Raw genomic sequence first — 15089 nt, 5'->3', positions numbered from 1 at the left:
GCCAGGTGTGGGGTGCATACCTGTAATCCCAGCTACTTGGGAGACTGAGGCTCAAGAACAGCTTGAATCTGGGAGGCGGAGGTTGCAGTGAGCTGAGATTGCGCTACTGTACTCCAGCCCGGGCGACAGAGTGAAACTCTGTGTCCAAAAAAAGGAAATATGTCAGATCATATGCATTTTCTGCTCAAAACCCTGCACTGTCTCCCTGTTTCACTCAGTAACAGCCAAACTAGGCCCTACTTCATCTGACCCTGTTACCTCTCTGACTACATCTGCTGTTGTTATCGCTTGGCTCACTGCATTCACCTCCTTGCTGTTCCTCCAACAGGTGTGTGTTAGACTCAGGGCCTTTGCACTTGATGTTCTTTCTGCTGGAAATGTTCTTTACCATTTTCAGATCTCCTCAAAGCTTACCATATTCAGTAAGCTTACCCTAGTTACCTTGAATTATGTAACTTGCTGCTCCCACATTCTGGATTCCTCTTACTCTGCTCTTTTAAATTTTTGCATAATACTTAAAATTGATTGAGTACATTGTTGACTTATGTTTATGATGGCCATGGTTTGAATGCGTCTCCCAAAAACCACGTGTTGGAAACTTAATCCCCAGTGCAGCAACTTGGGGAGGTGAGACCTAATGGGAGGTGTTTAGGTCATGAGGAATTTACCCTCATGAATGGATTAATGCTGATTATAAAAGAACTTGAGGCTGTGAATTAGATCTCTTACTCTATCTCACCCATGTGATGCCTTCCGCCATGTTATGCAGCAAGAAAGCTCTCACCAGATGTGGCCCCTCAGTCTTGGATTTCCAAGACTCTAGAACCATGAGCCAAATATATTTTCATTTATTATAAATTACCCAATCTGTGATATTCTGTTATAATAGCATAAAACAGACTAAGACAGTGACATTATTCTTCCCCCCAAATCCCCCCCCGCCCCCCGCCAAGCTGAAGCTCCATGAGGACAGGGATTTCTGTTTTGTTTACAGATGTAACCTAAGTGTCACAGTGCATGGCACGTGGTAACCTTTCAAGATAATATTTGTGGAATAAGTAAATGGATGGCTATATGGCAGAGGTGGGGGTCTGAGGCAGGCCTTGAAAAATTTTGATAAACTTTTGGGGAGAAAAGGACAACTTAGTTTCTTTTATCTTTCCCAATCTTCTCTTTTCTGTGCCTTTAGCAAGATCTCTTTAACCTTCAAGGCATGGCATCTGAATTAGAACCTGAATTTGAATCTGCTTCTTAGTATATATGTGACCTTGAGGAAGATTTCTGGCCATTCTTGAGTCCCTTTTAATAATAAAAAGTCATTTTTATTGACATATACTTTGAATATAGTAAAATACATTCTTTTTGAGTATGCAGTTCTGTGAATTTTGACACTTAGTCATGTAACCACCATCAAGATGTATTTCTATCACTACAAAATGTTCCTTTCGGTGCCATGTAGTCAGTTCCCTCCACCTCCTGCTCCTGGAAACCATTGATCTGATTTCTTAAGTGTGACTCATTTTTAGTCAAACCGCTTTCATTTAGCCTCTGTGCTTGTGAGATGCGTCTGTGTAATTGTGTGTTTCAGGAGTTCATTTCTTTTTATTGCCCAGAAGTATTCCAGTGTATGGATTTACCACAGTTTATTCATTTACCAGTTGATGGATTTTGGGATTATTTCTAGTTTTCGGCCATTATGAGTAAAGTTGCTGTAAACATTTTCATTTCTCTTGGGCAAATACCTTGGGTGTGGGAATGCTGGATTGTATGATAAGTGAATTTAACTTTATAAAAAACCACCAAACTTTTTCAAAGTTATTAGTATTTTTTCACATTTATCACATGGGGTAATAGTCAAGACTTTTAGTTGCGAGCAGTAGAAATTGAGTCTGGGAAAGGAACTTATGAATAGGGTGTTAGGTGGCTCACAGAATCTCTTGGAGGGCTGGAGAAATAGGCTGAGAAGTTAGTATCCAGGAACAAGATTCTAGGCACAGACACTGGAGGTTGAATCGCCAATACCATCAGGGGGTGCTAGACACTGTAAGTAGAATTACTGTCTCTGGAAACTGGACGAAGCTGCTGTGCTTGCTGCTTTCACTTGCCAGAATAGGTTTTCTGAGGACCGAGCTTCTTTGAATCACCATCTGGAGGTAGGCTCTGCCTCATAAAGTGGGGGATTCCCCAGACATAGGAAAGAGGATTCAGATGTGGGGCTGAAAAAAGAAATAACACGTGTATACCACAACCTCCAGAGGTGGCTGTTATTAGATAGAATAATTTTCATGGTGTCTAGGAACTTACTAGAATGTAAATGCTAGTTTACGTTTCTGTTTTCCTTTTTCCCATCTGTCTTTTGTAAGTAAAATTTTTGTTAAAGTGTAAAACAAACTACATAAATCATAAGTGTGTATAGCTTGATGAATTTTCATGAAGTGAATTCATCCTTATAACCAGTACCCAAAAGAGATAGAACATTGCCAGCACCCATAAACTTCTCCCGTATCCTCATCTTCATCACTGCACACTCCCCACTCCACCACGTAATCACTGGTTTTGACTAGTTTTGCCTGTTTTCAAACTTTATATAATCAAAATTGTATGTGTGTGGTTTCTTTCTTTCAGCATTTCTTTCAATATTTGTGGACTTCATTTTTTATTGGTTTCATATTGTTCCATTGTGTGAGTATAGTACTATCCATTGTGTTATTGATGGACACATGGACTATTTCCAGTTTTTGACTAATATAAGTAAGTACTGCTATGAACATATTTGCACATTCTCTGGTTTACATATATATGTTTCTGTAAGTATGTAACATGGAGTGAAACTAATAAGTCATGGGTTCTGTGTATGTTCAGCTTTAGGAGAGACTCCTGAAAAATTTTCTTAAGTATCTTTTTCCACTTTCCACTACTACCAGCAGTACGTGTAAGTTCTAGTTGGTCACATCTTTTTGACATCTTACTGTGTTTTCAGTAGGACTTTGTACCCCAGTATAGTACTTGTTTGAGTCTACCTAATCAGTTACAAGTATCTCTTTCCTATAATGTTATTAACTCTTTGAGGTGGGATTTCTTGTTTTATCTTTTTCCTCTTAGTACCGAGTACAGGCCTAGAACACATAGTAAATGCTCAGTGAAAGTTGCGTGAAAAGACGAATAAAGAGTATGTCTGTGGGTGGAAATTATCTTGGCATTTTTTAGAACAGAGAACTAACTGCTCTGACTGGAATTAGAAGTGATGGGAACATTGGGTGATAGGATTGAATTAAGTCAGGTGGAATCTGATTCAGTAAGTAATAGGTAGCCCTGTTTAGTTCCTGAACTGTGAGAGAGTTAATGAAAGTATCACTTTACAGATTACTTTCTACCTAATAAAGGGAAAATAATTTTACAATATGGAGATCTGCCATTCACCACCTTAATGGAGTGATTAAAACTTAAGATCAAGGAGCTGGCATTAAGTACCCCCTGACTTGATGTAGTAAGAACTATGCAACATCACATCTTTGTTTAAATCATTGCCAGAAATGAAGAAACAATCAGAGAAATCAGAATGTGGAGCATTCTATAAAACACTTGGCCTGGATTCTTAAAAAAGACACTGAAGTATTTAGGGGTGAAGTCAAGATGTCTGTAACTTACTTTCAAATGGTTTCAGGAAACACAGAGATACAGCAAATGTAGCAAATGTAGCAAAACGTTAACTATTGATGAACCTAAATGAAGAGTACACAAGTGTTAATTGTAATGGTCTTTTTATTTTTTTGAGGGTTTTTATGTTTTCAAAATGTAGATTTTTAAAAGTTAATTGATAATAAAATATGACTCTGAAGGGTCTTAAGAGATCTTCTAATCCAACCCCTCATTTTACAAATGGGGAAAGTGTGACCCAGGGAGACTTGTCTGAGGACACATCAGCTGATTACTGAGAGCGTGAAGAGTATGCCTATTCTCTTTTGCTGCCACCCGTGGAGGATGTGAGTGGCAGGATGTGGGAGGGATGGCAAAGGGACAGAGAGGGTCTTTGGGAGGAAGGGCTCTCCGGAGTCATGGTAGGAAAGGGGCACCCCTTAGTAGGAGCATGTTGTGGGTCACAGCCACAGCCAAGATGAAGGAGATTATGACCTGAAACACAGGCAGGCCCAAGAGACCCAACGCTTCACCCAGCTTAGCTCCTTCTTTTCTCTTTTTTAAAAATTCTTTGTTGTTTTATTTCTCTAGTTACTCTTTCCACTACCTTAAAAAAAAAACTTACCTCTATTTTATTGTCAGTTGGTCATTTTGCTTTTTCCACCAAGAATTAACATGATGTCATGGAAATAATATAAATTTTGGAGCTAGACAGAACTGATTTCAAATTCCAATCCTGTGTACTAGCTCTACAACTTGGAAGTCATTCAACCCTGCTAAGTCTTGGTTTCTTCATTTTTGAAAAGTTACTTCTTCCTGCTTTGAAAGAAAGTGGCATTGTACTGGGGTATTTTAAAAAATAAATCATGTTTTCTCCTCAGTTATTGGGAAGTTAGTTATACAGTCCTTATAGTGGTTTTCTTAGAAAATACAATGATACATTGTTGACTTGTTGGAGTCTATTGTTAATTGGTAACTGGTAGTACTGACAATGTCTGCATCTTAGAATACTTTAACTTCCTTTACCCTTTTTCAACTCACATGCCATTTCAGTTGTGTACATTTTTGTATATATTTAAGCCCACAAATTTAGTCATTCACTGTATAATGATGTTTCAATAACAGACTGTACAATGTACAATGGTTCCATGAGATTATAATATCATATTTTTACTGTACTTTTTCTGTGTGTGGGTACATTTAGATTGTGTTACAGTTGCCTACAACAGTATTCAGTATAATAACTTGCTGTACAGGTTTGTAGCCTAGAAGCAATAGGCTATAATAACCTAGGTATATAGAAGGCTATACCATCTGGGTTTGCATAAGTACACTTTATGATATCACACAATGATGAAATTGCCTAGTGACACATTTATCAGGTTGTATCACTTTTGTTAAGAGATGCGTCACTGTATTAAGTAACATTTGTCGTTTAAAAAATACTGTTATAACTGTTCATATTCACTTAGATTTACCCATATGCTTACCACTTTATTTGCTCTTTTTCCATCTGAATCTCTAATTTTTTATCTGTAATAATTTTCTTTCTGCCTGAAGAATACCCTTTAGAATTTCTTTTAATACAGGTTTGTCTGTGGCATACTCTGTTTTTGTTTATCTGAAAGTTCCTTTGCAATCATTCCTGAAGGCTATATATTTACTAGATATAGAATTGTGTATTGGCAGTTATTTTCTTTAAGCACAGGGAAGCTCCCATTCCTCTGTTTTCTGGATCCGTTGTTAATATTGAGAGCTGGCAGTGTGTCCCTCCTTTGAAGGTAATTGTCTTTTTTCTCTCATTTAAATTTTGTAGCAACTCTGTGAAATACAGGTTTTATTTTTGTTAGTACAGATGAGAAAAAAACTCTGGATAACTTGTCCCTTTCACACAGCTAGAAAATAGTGGATTTAAATCCAAGTCTGTGAGACATCAAAGCCTATACTTTCCCCCACTTTGCCTTACTGCGTCTCACTAAATAAAAGTACATGTTCATTGATTTAACAATATTTATTAAGCTTCTCTTATATGTATAACTTTGCTGTGAACTGAGGTGGATAGTGGATTTTCGGACATAATTCTGGCCTTCAATTTATAGTTTGGAGAAAAGCATGTTGAAAACATTCAATTTGTAATATGGGCAGTATGTGATTAATAGCTAAAATGGTGATAGCCTGTGGTAATTACTAAAAGAGTTTAATGCAAAGAGAATTTTACAATTGACTGGATATGCCAGAGAATATCCTGTGAAGGAAGTGGGACTTGGTCCGAACCCCAGGCAGAGTTTGTGGGGGGTTGAAATCGTAGAGGCTCCCTGGGTCAGGGGGAAGTTACGTGAATAAAGGCTTGGGGACTGAATGCTGGATTTGGGGGAATGGCAGCGAGGTTGATTTGGCTCTAGCTGAAGTTTATAAATGTTGAAGATAAGGTTGTATGTGAGGTGGTGTCTCATTATGGAAGTCGTAAACTCCTGTTCTCTGTCTTTTAGGGCATAGAGAGCCCTTGTAGAATTGTTTAGGAGTAGGGTGATACAGTGATTATTTACAGGGCAAGAGCTTGGCTTGGTTTTATCTTCCAACCTAAATCTCATTTATGACTTTGTCACTTCCTCATTTATACTATGCGTTAGTTAAATTTTTCAGGCCTCTATTTCCTTGTCCGTGAACTGGAAGTAATAGTACTTATTTTATAGGGTTGTTGCAAGGATAAATGAAATGATGTGTGCAATGTACTTAGAACAGTAAGCACTATGTAAATGTTAGGTGGCATTTTATTATTATTGTTATTGTTATTAAATTAGGTTATATATGTTAGTATTCACCCTGATGCCTGGCACATGGTTAATCATAATTCTAGTCACCAATGGAATATATATGGGATAATTACCAAATTATATTTTCCCACCCTGCACCTTATATAGGAAATTTATGTCCTTTAAAAGTCATATTTAATGTATAAATAAGCTGTATACTTCATTTAGGTTATTTCCTCATTGCATTGTTTTTTTTTTTTTTTTTTTTTTTTGAGACGGAGTCTCGCTCTGTCGCCCAGGCTGGAGTGCAGTGGCCAGATCTCAGCTCACTGCAAGCTCCGCCTCCCGGGTTCACGCCATTCTCCTGCCTCAGCCTCCCGAGTAGTTGGGACTACAGGCGCCCGCCACCGCGCCCGGCTAGTTTTCTGTATTTTTTAGTAGAGACAGGGTTTCACCGTGTTAGCCAGGATGGTCTCGATCTCCTGACCTCGTGATCCGCCCGTCTCGGCCTCCCAAAGTGCTGGGATTACAGGCTTGAGCCACCGTGCCCGGCCTCCTCATTGCATTGTTTTTGATTATGTTACATATCATTCCCAGTCCACTCCTCAACTCATTATGTTTATAAAAATAATGGTGAAGAACACTGAAGAGAACATTCTATGCTAAGAATGTGTAGTAAGAAGAGAGAGAAGGAGGTAATGTTAGTTAAATCTGTGATAAGACAGTGTATCATAGACAGAAGCTGTGAAGATGCCATGGGAAAGATGTAGGAATTGTGCTGGGTGCTGAATTTAGAAACATTATCTATGGGCATTGTTTAATTTGGTTTCTTTAGAAATTGTTTGCAGTGTGAGGATGCTCACTGAGCTTCCACCGTAAGTATAAAGAGTAAAAAACTGCCTTGTCTGTTAAAATTTTATTCCAAGAGAAATTGTATAAAGCCATTGAAGCATCTGGACTGACAAGTTAGAAATGCATTTAAGTGAAGGCTCAGTAATCTTTAAGAAGTTGAAAAGCAAATGTATGTGGCAGAGAAGCCAGTGTGGATTTGCAATACTAAATGCCAGCATCTTCAAATATTGTCAGTAAAGGACAGTGGGAAATAAGAATGGACACTACTTATATGTTTAAGTTTAAAATGGTTCAGCATTATATCAAATGCCTTTATTGAAAATAACCTAGCTAGTAGCTAATTATAATTTTAAGGGAGGTTTAACTTTATCTGGTGACTGTTTGCATTAATTAGAATGATTTCACGAGAGAATATCCCTTTAAGTGGGCATGCTTTTAATTTCAGAGGAAGTAAACACATGGTGCTGTTTCTTAGGTTGTATTTCAGATCTTCTGTGATCTAATTGCCAATGTTTTAAACAAGTACCTTGTTTTAATGGACAACTTAGAAAAGACATTCTTTAAATACTGTCTTATTTTTCCCATTTCTTTTTCACATTCTTTGTGTTTCTTATAAATTGGCAAGGGAGTATCTTTGCATATGGTTTGTTATTCTTGGAATAAGATGCTTTTTTTTTCTTTCTGGTTTTCCTAACCTTTAACCACCCTGTTAACAGATGGTCAGATTATCCTTCTACTCTATCATTTCGAATAACTTTGTTTTGAAAAAGCCCAACTTCTAACAGTGACTTAATTTTTTACATGGTAGTATCAGTAGCTTGTTTATTATGGCAGCTTTGATTCTTGAAGTTCCTTTTATTTTTTGGGTTGAGTTTGTATTTATATATCATACTAAATGGGAAGCCTGACTTTAAGTTATTGGGGGATTATTTCTTCCTGACACCGGTAGCTCAATTTTTAGTTGATTCATAGCATCTTGAGAAGCAGGTAAGGCAGGTATCTTTTACTTGAGGGCACTTAAAATTGTAGAGAACCATAGGTTTTGGCACCTAACAGACTTGGATTTAAATTGTAGATTTTCCCTTGTGTGCCTTTGGACAAGTGACTTAACTGAGTTTCAGTTTGTAAACCTTAAAATGGAGACTGATCATATCACATTTACGTTGTAGAGTTGATGTAAATATTAACTTAGATAATTAATGTGAAGTGTCCTGTATACTCTATGGAACATGGGAGATAAAAAATGAAGGCTCACTTGCCAAGGTAATCAGTTTTACAAGATGAGACATGTAATTGTACATGATATCCTAGCTGCATTTGCTATTTATATGGGTAGTTCCCTTTATCTGGGAATAAAGCATCTTCAGAATGAATCGTGGTCAGGACCTCAGTTTAAGTACACTCTGTTAAGCTTGGATTTGCTTCTTAGTGACTAAAGGATGGTAAGCACAACAGCTGTGGTCACAGCATATATTTGCATGGAGCATGATAGACATCTCTATGGCAAGACTGTCTGTTGTAAATTATGAGCCTAGCTGTGCTCCAGCTGTAAAGAATGATGAGGACTTGCACATATTCCCACCCTGAAGTATCAGGAGTTATAATTGGGTCATCAATCATTTATTCATTTGATTATTCACTTGACAGTTGTTTGAGAGCTTACTATCTAGGCATTGTGATATATACTAGGAGTATACAGCAAAGAGCAAAACACAGTATCTGCCTTCTAGGAACATGTAGTTACAGAGCTGGTAAAACATTAAGGCAAAATTAGTGCAGTGGGAGATAATGAGAGGTCTACTTAATTCAGTCCATGTCAGGAAAAGAATTGAGAAGGGGGTAGAGGTTCAGCTCAAGATGAGAGGACGCTTCCTGCGGGAGAAGGCACTGTCTTAAGTTGAATGCAGGATAAAGGTGGAGGGTTTAAGATGCTAAGGATGGTATTTTGAAAAATTTCATTCCAAGGGTTAAACGTCTTATTTCTGTGAGTAGGTTATTGAGTAAGCATGGTTGAGTCTAATTTTCAGCAGAAGAGTGGGAAATCAGATTTGCGAAATCTTTGTTTCACTGTTATCAGAGATTAAGAGTAGACCTAATTTTGTGCTTTGGAAAGATAAGAATCCAGAATCTAGCTTGTAAGCTGAGGGCCTTCTTGTTGATGGAGTTTAGAATGTTACCAACACTGTATTTATTGAATTTATTTATTTTATTTTTTTGAGATGGAGTTTCTCTCTTGTCTCCCAAGCTGGAGTGCAATGGCACAATCTCGGCTCACTGCAACCTCCTGGGTTCAAACAATTCTCCTGCCTCCGCCTCCCCAGTATCTTGGATTACAGGCACGCATCACCATGCCCGGCTAATTTTTATATTTTTAGTAGAGACTAGGTTTCACCATGTTGGCCAGGCTGGTCTTGACCTCCTGACCTCAGGTAATCCACCCACCTTGGCCTCCCAAATTTCTGGGATTTCAGGCGTGAGCCACCATGCCTGGCCTTATTGAATTTTTATGATTTATATACAGTAGATATTTGTTAACTGAATAGTAAATGAGATTGGCATGGTTCTGGTTCTTACCCTAACCCCAGCTTTAAGAATTAAGATCAGAGTGGCTGTAATGATTGGGTGAGCTATGTAAGTAATGGGCTTCAGACTGGGCACAGTGGCTCATGCCTATAATCCCAGACCTTTGGAAGGCTGAGGCTGGAGAATCGCTTGAGCTCAGGAGTTGGAAACCAGCCTGGGCAACATAGCAAGAACCTGGCTCTACAATAAAACAATTAGTCAGTTATGGTGGTGCATGCCTGTAGTCCTAGCTACTTGGGAGGCTGAGGTGGGAGGATCGCTTGAGCCCAGGAGTTCAAGGCTGCAGTGACCTGTGATTGTGCCACTGCACTCCAACCTGGGTGACAGAGTGAGATCCCATCTCTTTAAGAAAAAAAAAAAAAAGAAATTGGGTTTTGGCATCAGGCAACTCCACTGACTTAGTTACATGCTTGCCTAAGACCACTAACCCAGGAACAGTGGAATCACTCCCCATACCAAGTGATTATTAACGAGAGGAACAAAAATGTGGACACCAAAAACTATAATGTGAAGCAGTCTATAAAATTTTGTTTTAAAATATCAGCCAGGATTTTGTACATATAGATACACCCACACACATATGAACACATGTACATAAATGTCAAGATTGATAATACTAAGATTTTCATATTTGTTCATATCTGTATGAATATAGTATAGGTAGGTACAGGTGTTAGAGAGGAAATAAAACTTTTTTGAGAACGAAGAGGAGGGAGAATTAATATTACACTTGGGATGGGATGAGGGAAGTCTTTCTGGAGAGGTCGCGTTTGACCTGACTCTCAAGAGAGGGATGGTCTTTTTTGCAGAACCTTTATTAGCATAATGAGTCATGAAGAGTCTCAGCTCTGTAGACAGGTGGTCTGATTCTTTTTTTTTCCTCTTAATTTTTAATTAAAAAAATTATTTCCATAGGTTTTTGGGGAACAGGTAGTATTTGGATACATGAGTAAATTCTTTAGCTGTGATTTGTGAGATTTTGGTGCACCCATCACCCAAGCAGTATACTGAACCTGATTTATAGTCTTTTATTGCTCACCACCCATCATTCTTACACCTTTGCGTCCTCATACCTTAGCTCCCACTTATTAGTGAGAACATACAATGTTTGGTTTTCCATTCCTGAGTTACCTCACTTAGAATAATGGTCTCCAGTCCCATCCAGGTTGTTGAGAATGTCATTCATTCCATTTTAGGGCTGAGTAGTATTCCATTGTGTGTGTGTGTGTGTGTATATGTATATGTGTGTGTGTGTTTATACATGTATATATACCACACATTATCCACTCATTGATGATGGGCATTTGGGTTGGTCCACATTTTTGCAATTTTGTGAATTGTGCTGCTGTAAACATGCATGTGCAAGTATCTTTTTCATATAATGACTTCTTTTCCTCTGGGTTGATACCCAGTAGTGTGATTGTTGGATCAAATGGTAGTTCTACTTTTAGTGATTCTTTTTTTTGAGACGTAGTCTTGCTTTGTCAACCAGGCTGGAGTGCAGTGGCGCAATCTTGGCTCATTGCAATCTCCACCTCCCAGGTTCAAGCAATTCTGCTGCCTCGGCCTCCTGAGTAGCTGGGACTACAGGTGCGCACCACCATGTCTGGCTAATTTTTGTATTTTTAGTAGAGACAGGGTTTCACCATGTTGGCCAGGCTGGTCTCAAACTCCTGACCTCAGGTGATCCATCCGCCTTGGCCTCCTAAAGTGCTGGAATTACAGGTATGAGCCACCGCGACCAGCCGCAGGTGGTCTGATTCTAGTCCTGGCTCTGTCGCAGACTAGCTGCTTGATCTCAGGTAAGTGACTTCATTCCTCTAAACTATTGTTTCCTCTGTCCAATTGGTATAATCATATTCTCCACAGACAGTTTTTGAGGATTAAATGAAGTAATTCATGTAAAAGATGTAGCTGAGTATCTGGTCATTTTAACTATTACAGTTTTGTGGGTAGGCCTTTTGAAGCTGAATTTAGTCAATTCTGTTCTCCTGCCTTAATAAAGTTATCAAGTTTCAAAAAATGAACCTGGTGGCTATACTTTTCCATTTATCAGTTACACACTCTGAATAACTGAGATTTTGTCAGGATTCTTCTTGAATTGGAGAATTTGTTGCAGACTGAGAAAACACCAGTCACAAGTTCATTGCATTGTATTGCTCTCCCTTGAGTTTCAGTCCACTGATTAGGTTGGAAGGGTGAGCTTCCCTGCTTATGTAAGACTGTACTTTTCAAACTACTTCTGTGACTGTTAGTAAGTGGACGTTCATTGTAGCTTTGGGGAGCACATAAGTGGGTGATGATTATTTTTCAGGAAACAGAATCTACAGAGCCGGGGAAAAGCCTTTATGGCTGAGTGGCCATTTCAATACTATAACCCTGGTCTCCTGACATAGTTCTATTTTTTTCTTTAATTTTCTGTGAAGTCTAGTCATCAGACCTGAATTTGCACTTAATCTCTGCCATTTACTAGTTGCATGATCTTGTAAGAGTTTTACAATTTATGAGTCTGGCTCTTTCATCTGTGAAACATTGAGATTTTGAACCATACAGGAATGTCTTGATGCAGGATTTATTTTGCTTAATTTTTAATAAGAACTGCTTCATATAATGCTGTATGGGAACATGTATTTGTGTGTTTAAGACTCAAATTTATTCACTTATTGGTGTCTTGCCTGGTAGGAAATGTCTCTATTTCTAGATTGTCTTCAGTGTTCTTATCCTGCTTATCTGTGGATAATATTCTTGATAGTGGTGTGAAGGATCTATCTTGGGAAAGCCAAGGACATCTGGGAATGTTTGACAGGTGAATAACAACTAAATAACTGAATCCGCTTCTCACATCATTACTGGCGTTGCTTGTTCTTTCGCCTTTTTCTCTCTCGTTTTTGGCTAGGGAGGGGGCTTAGGGGTGTCAGTATTATTCAAATAGTTGGACAGTTTAAAATCTTGCAGCTAATAAATACACAAATTTTAGTAGTTTGAAGTTTGTTTTCCACTGGAAATTCAGGCAGGAGATCCTTTTTACATACGAAAATCATTCTATAAATGCTTATCAATTATTAATATATACTGTTTTCCTCCTGATCCCCTGTCCGAGGTAGGTGAATATAAAGTTCTGTAAGTACCATATTGGAAATGACAAAATACGGTAATTGAAACTCATTAGAGCAAATTCTTTTTATAGTCTTACCTTCCCCTGAAGTGTTAAATGTATAACCATGCTTTTATTTATTAAGTGGCTGAGTTGTTAGGAAAATCCTAATGTTGAGTTTTCTAATAACTGAGAAAAATCTGTATTAAGGAAGAAGTTTTGCATTTTACTTTTCTTTTTCAGAGCAAAAGATTGGGAAAAATACTAAGGTTGACTTGAAAGTGTCATTCAGGAGTAAGAAGGTTCTTTTTGAGTTGGTGTCTATTTTAGGGGTTAGGTGAGAAGTCATCTTGTAAAAAGCAAGATTATTTTCTATAGATTATGGAAGTTTTTGTTCTCTTTCTAGTATGTAGCAAACTGAGTACTTATTCAGTTGCAGTTTATTAATACTATTATATTGGATATACCATGAGTCAAATTATAGTCTGTGAATTATTACTCTGATGTGATAAGTAAGTTAGGAGAATACTATATTAGCAATTCATTATTTTAAAGTTATCCATATTAGGAAAATAGTATAGCAGCTCTTTATAGTTGAACCGATTTGGCCTAAATTTAAAAAATTATACATCAGTCAGGAAGACCAAAACTTAATTTAGCAAAAATTTAATATAGGCTGAGAAGCTTTTTAAAGAATTGGATATAATGTGCACAGAATTAGATAATGGATTAGTTATAATCCTTGTTTATGACAAAGTTTCATTGGTCTGCAATAAGCACTTGTTTAACCACCACTGGGAGGGAAAATAAGGTAGGTACTTACTGTAATAACCTATATGTGACTTCCAGGTTTCCCCAACCATCCTATCGCCATGCCTTCCCCCGACAGAATTGAAGCTTGAATTTTGTATTCATCCTCTTCCTGTTTTTATATGTCTTTATCACATCTTTATGGATTCTTAGAAGGAATCCTTTTTTATTTTTATTTTATTTTTTATAAAAAGGTTATTCTATGATGTAATTATTTGGGACTTAGTGTTTTTACTTAGTGTAATGCTAAAATTTATTCATATTGTTGCATGTCATTGTAGTTCATTCACTTTGTCAAATAATCTATTATCTTAATGTACGTAGTTTAATTCATTTACCTGTGAATGGACGTTTCACATTTTTTCTGGGTTTTTGCTATTGTGAACAGTTTTGCTGTGAACATTCTAATATGTGTCTCTTGTTTGTACATGATGTGAGTTTCTCTTGGCGTATACCTAGGAGTAAAATCCCTGCATAATAGGTTATGGGACTGTTCAATTTGTGGAAGTAAGACTGAACATTTTTTCCCACCGTCAATACGTAAAAAGCCCCTGTGGGTCCACATTTTTTCCAGTTCTTGGTATTTTTAGACTTCTAATGTTTTTGGAACTTGAATAGATGTAAAATGGTATTTCATTTTTATTGCATTTAGTTGATCTTTTTTTTTTTTTTTTTTTTTTTTTTTTTTTGAGACGGATTCTTGCTCTGTCGCCCAGACTAGAGTGCAGTGGCATGGTCTCGGCTCACTACAACCTCTGCCTCCTGGGTTCAAGTGATTCTCATACCTCAGCCTCCTGAGTAGCTGGAATTACAGGCGCCTGCCACTGTGCCCAGCTAATTTTTGTGTATTTTTAGTAGAGATGGGGTTTCACCATCTTGGCCAGGCTGGTCTCGAACTCCTGACCTCGTGATCCACCTGCCTCAGCCTCCCAAAGTGCTGGGATTACAGGCGTGAGCCACCGCACCCGGCCTGCTTGATCATTTTTATAATAATGTTTCTTCTATTTTTATTGGTTTTGTGTTTTACCTTCTGTGAAATGCTTGTTCTTGCCTTTTTTTTTTTTCTGTTTTTTTTTTCTTCCCCTACTCCTGGATTTTTTTTTTTTCTTTTCTTTTGGATTTTAAGACTTCTTTTTATATTCTTGATGTTTATGTTTTGTTGGATGTATGTATTCCAAAAATCTTGTTTGTAACTTGTTTTTTCACCATCTTAGGGTATATTTGATGACCAAAAGTTCTTGATTTTAATACTCAGGTTTATTTTATAGTTACACTTTTGTGTCTTTAAGAAATAATTGACTTTTGTTTCTCTCATTTTGTATGCCCATTTCTGTTAACTCTATAGCTGACACTTATTTAAA

General features: G+C 37.6%; 1 protein-coding gene across 2 annotated transcripts in view; it reads left to right on the top strand.

Moving 5' to 3' along the window:
- Window positions 1-15089, top strand: part of STRB (spermatid perinuclear RNA binding protein) — a 151362-nt gene that overhangs the window by 36891 nt on the left and 99382 nt on the right. Inside the window, exon 1 of one of the 2 annotated variants that reach the window (XM_071078291.1) lies at window positions 12506-12630. The exons of the other annotated variant lie outside the window; for it this stretch is intronic. The gene's annotated coding sequence lies outside the window, so the exon portion shown is untranslated. Of the gene's footprint in view, window positions 1-12505; window positions 12631-15089 lie in introns of those variants that run through there. 2 annotated transcript variants of the gene reach the window in all.

This window comes from Macaca nemestrina, chromosome 14 (genome assembly GCF_043159975.1).
Source record: "Macaca nemestrina isolate mMacNem1 chromosome 14, mMacNem.hap1, whole genome shotgun sequence".
Taxonomy (NCBI): Eukaryota; Metazoa; Chordata; class Mammalia; order Primates; family Cercopithecidae; genus Macaca; species Macaca nemestrina.
The sequence above is the reverse complement of the archived record's forward strand: the minus strand, read 5'-3'. Positions and strand labels throughout refer to the sequence as shown.